An 8,483-nucleotide genomic window follows, 5' to 3' on the forward strand; every position below is an offset into this window, starting at 1 on the left:
CTTTTGGCCACAGACCTTGCTAGCTGGGAGTAACTCCTGTTGTTTAGGCCTACAGGAGGAACAAGGCCTCTGCGGAGAAGAAGGGACTGAGTCACTTGCTGATCAGACAAAGCTCACAGCTCTCCACCCCCATTTGGCAAACTGTCTATTACTGCTTCACATGTATGAAGTGCCTTATGAAGATTCACAGAATGAGCTGTTGTGAGTATTCCCATTTTGCAGCTGGCAAGGTGAGGCAGAGGTGAAGTTGGTGAGATCACCCTCTAATGGATTTCTCTTCTCTCTGAATTTCCTACTTGGATTATTAGGTTTGCCCTCTCCCATTGGCTGAACCCGTTACTCAAAATGTCACTGCAGAGGGCCCTCTGAATTTCTAAGATGATAGAAATGTCTCATTCCAGACCAGGTACAAGCTCAGGTCTTTATCGAATTTCAGCTTACTTGGAAGTACTCTTACAAATAGTAATTTTTTTTTCTAATTTTTAATTTTCTTGTAGCTTCTAACTTTTTTTTTAATTTATTAAAGACAGTTTTTGGTAGGATTCTCCTACTTTTATGGACTAAGTGGTCGGACTATTTAGCTTTAAAAAGGTATTTTAAAACTGTAGTGCTGGAAGATTTGAAATTACATGCTGTTATTTATTTATACATATATATAGTGATATTTGTGTTTATAAAAGGGTCTTATTGGCTTTAAAAAGGAGGTACATACCATCACCTTCACTTTATCTTTTGGAAAACCAGAGACAGAATGGTAAACAATGCTGTCCAAGACCACACAGAGAAGTCCATGACAGCCAGGTACTAAATCCTGCTGCTTTAATTTCTAGTTCCCGTTAAATAGTTCTTAAACCTAATATAATTCTCATTCATTATAATTAATATAATTAGTCATGTATAATTAATGCCTAATATGCAGCTGTGGTTTGTGAATGCCAAATAAGCTAGTGTTTTCTGCACAGCCTAAGTTCAAATTAATCAGTTTAGAAAAGCACTAGCAACACCAAAGCCAATGCCAACAGCTTTACCTAAGTGAATACAGTTTGCGTAATTCCATCTATGAAGGGGAAGGTGAGAGACACTGCACCCTCCGTGCATTGATTTTAAAACCAAGCTGATAAAACTAGAACCAGACTTATGTGCTGACCAGAAAATCACTAAAATAATCAATCAGCCTGATAAAGTCCAAGTCAGTTAGGACAAAACTGCAGTTCTGTTCTGTGTTTTGAGATAAGGACACTAAAGGAGTGTATGTGCCTGCACCCTGTAGTTCACACTGCTCAGTTTGGCAAGGATTTCTGGTCCAAAACCCTTCAGAGAACACCCCTTTCAGTTCCCACTTGCAAGTTTTCAAAGGTAGTGGCTGCAAATCATTACCTGGAGAGGCAGGTAATAATCATCCCAGTGTAATTCGGAAATTTAGGAGGTAAAGCATTCTGTGATTTTTGCAGCTTTCTATTATTCTGTACAACAACAACTAGAGAGCAGGACATTGGCAGCACCTTAAATGACCATAGAAATGCAGACCTAGAAAGCCAACATAGAAAATCATGATTAGGAGAGAGGTGAGACTATTTTGTCCTATCACAAAACAAACATCAGTCTGCCATTCCAGTTTAACAGCTTGTCTTCATATATTAAAACAAGCCTCCAAACCAGGATGGATATAATTTAGAGCAATTAATTAGTTGCTGCTCAATCCTTTAAATGAATGTGCTAGCAAAGCCCTCTGAGCTCCACCGAGATCAAAAGCCTGCTTGGGCACAAGGCTCCCCTCCCCCTTGGTAGGCAGTCTTTCTGAAAGAAAGTGATTAAGTGACAAATTATTCTTTGGAGGTACAAGTGCTGTGTCTGCTTTGGCTGGAGCTGATCCATTCACCCTTACATTAGTGGTCCTAGGGAAGCCACTGGGTTAGGGTCTTGTCTTTGAGCCTGCAGAGCAGGTTGGAGCTATGAACTCGTTTCCATGGCCAAATGAGCAAGCAGCTAGCCAGGTGCTGTCCTCAGTGGAGGTCCTGGCCGAGGAAGGTGGCAATGGTGAGCAACACCTGATCGGCTTCTGCAGTCCTGGCTGTTGAAATGATGCCACGAAACTCTGGCTCTGCTAGGCTCGCTTTAGAGAATGTCTGGCTCAAATATGCCCAGGGACTGAAATGAACCATCTCCATCTCCATCCCGGATCACAGAACTCAAGAGGAGTAAAATCCTTTGCAATTCCTCCTCCAGTCCACTGCACTGTGCAGTTTGCTCAGACCCCAAAGTTTTAGGGATACTTGGTTGAGTGAGGAATACAGAATCTAACTGCCATAACCAGCTTGTGACCTGGAATTAGCTTCTGGGCATATTTGTGGCTCAGATACAAGAGGAAATATTGCAAAGACTGAAACCCATTCCTAATTCCTACTTGCTTTCTCATTGTGTGGCAGATACCCGCATATTGCCACAATTTTTGCTCCATTTATAACCAGATATAGTGATCATACCGATCATATATAGTGAGTTGGCGGGGTTCATCAAGAAGGCTTTAAACTAGGGTTGAAGGGGGAAGGAGATATAACCAGGCTTACTAGAGAGGAGCCTAGGGGTGGCATGCCAAGGCTGGGGGTAAAATCGATAGCCCAGCTCAAGTGAATCTACACTAATGCATGCAGCATGGGCAACAAACAGGAGGAACTGGAAGCCATTATGCAGCAGGATAGCTATGACTTAGTGGCCATCACAGAGACATGGTGGGATGACTGTCATGACTGGAGTGCTGCAATGGATGGCTATAAGCTCTTCAAGGAGGGATAGGCAAGGAAGGAGAGGTGGTTGGGTGGCTCTATGTTAGGGAGTGTTTCGATTGTATAGAGTTCAACGACTGTGATGATAAGGTCGAGTGCTTATGGGTAAGGATGAGGGGGAAGGCCAACAAGGCAGATGTCCTGCTGGGAGTCTGTTATGGACCACCCAAGCAGGATGAAGAGGTAGGTGAAGCATTCTACAAGTGGCTGGCAGAAGTCTCACAATCGCTAGCCCTTGTTGTCTGGGGGACTCCAACTTACTGGATGTCTGCCGGAAATATAACACAGCAGAGAGGAAACACTCTAGGAGGTTCCTGGAGCGGGTGGAAGATAACTTCCTGACACAGCTGGTAAGTGAGCCTACCAGGGGAGGTGCCTTGCTTGACCTGCTGTTTACAGAGAAGGACTGGTGGGAGATGTGGTAGTCAGAGGCCATCTTGGGCTTAGTGACCATGATATGATACAGTTCTTGATTCCTGGTGAAGTAAGGAGGGGGGTCAGCAAAACCACCACCATGGACTTCTGAAGGGCAGACTTTGGCTTGTTCAGGGCACTGGTTGGGAGAGTCCCTTGGGAGACAGTTATGAGGGGCAAAGGAGTCCAGGAAGGCTGGGCTTTCTTCAAGAAGGAAGTCTTAAAGGCACAGGAGCAGGCTGTCCCCATGTGCCACAAGGTGAACTGGCAGGGAAGGCAACTGTCCTGGCTGAACTGGGAGCTTTTTCTGGAACTCAAGAAAAAAAAGGAGAGTTTACCACTTCTGGCAAATCAAGAAGGGTACAGGTATCTCGTTAGGTCATGCAGAGAGAAAACTAGAAAGGCAAAAGCCCAGCTAGAACTCAATCTGACCACTGTTGTAAGAGAAAACAAAAAATGTTTTTACAAATACATTAACAACAAAAAGAGAGCTAAGGAGATCTCCATCATCTATTGGATGTGGGATGGGGGGGGGAACATTGCCACCAAGGATGAGGAAAAGGCTGAGGTACTTAATGCCGCCTTTGCCTCAGTCTTTGACTGTCAGACCAGTTATCCCCAGGTTATTGAGCCCCTGGAGCTGGAAGGCAGGGACGGATCGCAGAATACACCCCACATAATCCAGGAGGAAGCAGTTTATGACCTGCTGCCCCACCTGGACACTCACAAGTCTATGGGGCCAGATGGGATCCACCCAAGAACACTGAGGGAGCTGGTGGAGGAGCTCACCAAGCCACTCTCCATCACCTACCAGCAGTCCTGGTTAACAGGGGAGGTCCCAGACAACTGGAGGCTTGCTGATGGGACGCCCATCTACAAGAAGGGCCAGAAGGAGCATCCAGGGAACTACAGGCCAGTCAGCCTGACCTTGGTACTGGGGAAGATTATGAAGCGGTTCATCTTGAGTGCGCTCACCAGGCATGTGCAGGACAACCAGGGGATCAGGCCCAGCCAGCATGGCTGCATGAAAGGCAGGTCGTCCCTGACCAACCTCATCTCCTTCTATGACCAGGTGACCCACCTAGTGGATCAGGAAAAGGCTGTGGATGTTGTCTATCTGGACTTCAGCAAAGCCTTTGACACTGTCTCCCACAGCACCCTTCTAGAGACACTGGCAGCTCATGGCTTAGACGGGTGCACTCTTCACTGGGTAAAACACTGGCCAAGCCCAGAGAGTTGTGGTGAACAGAGTAAAATCCAGTTGGCGGCTGGTCACAAGCGGTGTTTCCCAGGGCTCAGTGTTGGGGCCAGTTTTGTTTAATATCTTTATCAGTGATCTGGATGAGGGGACCAAATGCACTCTCAATAAGTTTGCAGATGACACCAAGTTGGGTGGGAGTGTTGATCTGCTCAAGGGTAGGAAGGCTCTGCAGAGGGATCTGGACTGGACAGGTTGGATTGATGGCTGAGACCAATTATATGAGGTTTAATAAGGCCAAGTGCTGGGTCCTGCACTTGGGTCACAACCCCAAGCAACACTACAGCCCTGGGGGGGGTAGCTGGAAAGCTGCCTGGCAGAGAAGGACCTGGTTGTGCTGGTTGACAGCTGGCTGAACATGAGCCAGCAGTGTGCCCGGGTGGCCAAGAAGGCCAACAGCATCCTGGCTTATGTCAGGAATACTGTGGCCAGAAGGACCAGGGAGGTCATAGTGCCCCTGTACTCAGCACTGGTGAGGCTGCACCTTAAATACTGTGTTCAGTTTTGGGCCCCTCAGTATAAGAAGGACATTGAGGTGCTGGAGTGTGTCCAGGGAAGGGCAACGAAGCTGGTGAAGGGTCTGGAGAGCAGGTCTGATGAGGAGCGGCTGAGGGAAATGGATTTGTTTAGCCTGGAGAAGAGGAGGCTGAGGGGAGACCTTATTGCTCTCTACAACTACCTGAAAGGAGGTTGTAGCGAGGCAGGTGTTGGTCTCTTCTTGCAAGTAACAAGTGATAGGACAAGAGGCAATGGCCTCGAGCTGTGTCAGGAGAGGTTTAGATTGGATATTAGGAAGAACTTCTTTACTGGAAGAGTGGTTGAGCACTGGAACAGGCTGCCCAGAGAGGTGTTGGAGTCACCATCCCTGGAGGTGTTCAAATAATGTGTAGGCGTGGCACTTTGGGACACGGTATAGGAGGCATGATGGTGTGGTGGTTGATGGTTGTACTTGATGATGTTAGAGGTCTTTTCCAACCTTCATGATTCTATGATTATAATAACTATACCTCATCCATACACTAAATCTCTTGATTAGGATTTTCAAGGTGTATAATTTGATTTTCTCACTGTCCTTAAACTGACCAATCTCATTGTCACTTCTCAATTAAAGAGTAACTAAACTGAGATAAGATTATTTGGGATTATTGATTATTTATTGTGTAGTGCCCCAAATGTGCCATGCTTACTGACAGTAAAAAGCATGGTTTTGGTGCTATTTGAAAACTCACAACCCTTTTTCAGAAAAAAACACCCATCATATCCTTAACACAGCTACTGATCAGGTTGGTAGAAGAATAATTAGGGCAGGCACCGTTGATATCTGAGGTTAAGCAACAAATCAAAGTTATGACTAGAATCCAGAAGACATTATCCTAAAAAATCACTAACATAATCTTAAAAGAAAATCTATTATTTCCTTTATGTTTGGAGTAAGCAACTGCAATTTGTTATTTTCTTCGTAATTGTCTTGCAGTTTCTGTATATCTCTGCAGATGAAAGCATGTCACCTCTGAAGCACTCTCATTCTCCAGCAGGATGAGAAACAGGGAGAAGTAGGACACATCTGAACTGAGTTTTCTAAGTTCAGCTGCTCCTTATGCTGTTTACAGCCCCATGAGCCTTTTCCCAAACCCCTGTCATTTGGGGATGCGTATTCATGATTACAGACACAGTGTTTGGTCTGCTTGGAGACAGACCTGCCTGTTGTGCTGCCATGCTAGAATGAAAGGCTGAATTCCCTCTTGCTGCCAGTTTTACAGTATTTTTATTACCCTAGAATGCTATTTTTTTCCATCTCACTTCAACAAGGGATTAAGTTGTGATCATTTATAGCTCCAACATTTGCATTCTTCTCTCAGGTAGAATGTAAACAGCAGAGTGGTGCTGTTTTGGCCAGGAAATGAGGCCAAGCTTTTCTCAAAGTGCCGATGTTCATAATGAAAATGTTATGTGAATGTATAAGGGAATTGTCCTTTCCATTAACACAGCCCTACTCACCATCTGGAACTATTCATGCTTCTGAAGAAACAGGAGATGATATCTTAGAGAAGCTGAAATGACCAAACTTGTAACCCCTTTCCTGAACATCAATCATTTCCTATTGTGATAGGAACAACATACGGTACATTAGCAGGCTGAAAGTATACACTGGTTTTGATATACTGTGAAGATACTATCAAAGAAGTGTCTTAAAAAAAAAGTCAGTTCAGAGCAAATGAAACCCACCTGAAAACTGCACTTATTTTTTGTACGCTACATGTGTTTTAATGCCATGCAAATATGAACCTCCATGCTGCGTAAAATCGTCATTCAATTGCTTTGCATTTTCAACTTCTTTTGATAAATTCACATAACAAGGTGTGCTTCCGATAATCATCTGTAATTGCACTGATAGACCAGTCATACAGGAGAGACTGAAACCCTAAAGGTTTTCCAAGAGCTGTAATATTCAGCAGCACATTGCTCCCACAAAATTATTCCAACTTTAATAGCAAAAGCATTGCTTTTCATGAAGAACCATGGACAAAATGCAGTTCATATTTTGCAATAAAACTCATTAGTAATGCCTATTTGGCTTCCTTCTCATGTGACTTTGTATGTCAGTAGGTAATTCACTTGTGCAATATAAACATATCACTACAAAATACAAACACAGTAATACTCAAAGTCACAGCTAAAAACAAGAGATGCAATATACTAGCAGGGTACTAATTAGTTTGGCTCTGCTGCCTCAGATAATCCCAAGCCAATTCCAAACCTGTTTCCCTTTTATCTTTCTGTGTGCTACCTTTCCTGATGTTATTGTGGTTTGAAAAATTCAGTGTTTAGGCTATCATTGTTTGGACAGATGCCTAGGAAGGTATTATTGATTAATGATATAGCAATCAATCGATTTTATTATAAACACAGTCCTCCACTTGGCTTATTGACACCTGCAGCTATTCATGATGAAATTCTGCTTTCATTTACAGTGGCAACAAATAGGTTCTGTCAATAGGAATGAAGATACTTGATGTCCCCAGACAAAGGAAAATAAGGTAATTATTTGGTTTATGAAAATGTAAGATTTCTTAAATATTTAAATCACGAATCACTTCCATGCTTTCCAACGCTGATTTACAGCATTTAGAGTCATTTAGCTATTAGTGCAGGTGATGTAGAAGGGCAGTTAAAATAAATAAGGCTGTTAAAGTAAGAAAGTCCAACTCTGTGCATGGCTGTCTTTCTAAAAGGTTAGGTTAGCCATCTTTGTTTCACTGTGTATGTGTCACCACACAATAATTGTTGTAGTCATTAGCAGTTCATGCTCAACCTATGCTTTTGATTTCATTTGTGGTTTGGAAAGTCTCACATTTTTAAATTCGTTTCCCGCTGACAAATATCATGCTCGTAGTCATATTTGCAACTGACTTTGGATGGGATCCCACTATAACCTATTATCTATATGTTAGAAACTGATTACAGACACCATGAAGAAAATCTGTGTGTGTAAGTAATGTGATAAAGAAGCTTTCTCTATGTGCAGTTTAGAAACTTTAGTAGCCAGAATTCATTGATTTTATTGTTTTTCAGGGCAATATATATATGCTCTGAAAAAAAATATATATGCTATATATTTATGCAGCTAAATCTTTCAGACCCTATTTTTGATTAGGCACTTTCAGCAATGCCATAATTGTTAACATTAATATAATGCAAATCCATAGCACAGTGTCTGATAGCTCAACTGCTTAAAATATTTCTGTATTTGCTGTACAATAAATTAGTGCTAAAATAAACTGTGCTCGCTTTGGCCTTTTTTAGAGCACCCCAATAGCTATGTAATACTTCTTGACAAGGCCAAAAATGAATAATTAGAAATTATAGAGATTTGATTGAATTTCAGTAGCTGTTTTCTGAACCTTGTGATACTCGTTAGCTCCCAACAGCACCAAACAGATCTCATCCAGAGACAAGTGCCATCTATCGATAAAAGTTGTATTTGAGGTGAAGCCACAAATGACAAAAAGTGGCACCAGCCTGCCACC

Source organism: Phalacrocorax aristotelis, chromosome 2 (assembly GCF_949628215.1).
Source record: "Phalacrocorax aristotelis chromosome 2, bGulAri2.1, whole genome shotgun sequence".
In the NCBI taxonomy this organism is placed as follows: Eukaryota; Metazoa; Chordata; class Aves; order Suliformes; family Phalacrocoracidae; genus Phalacrocorax; species Phalacrocorax aristotelis.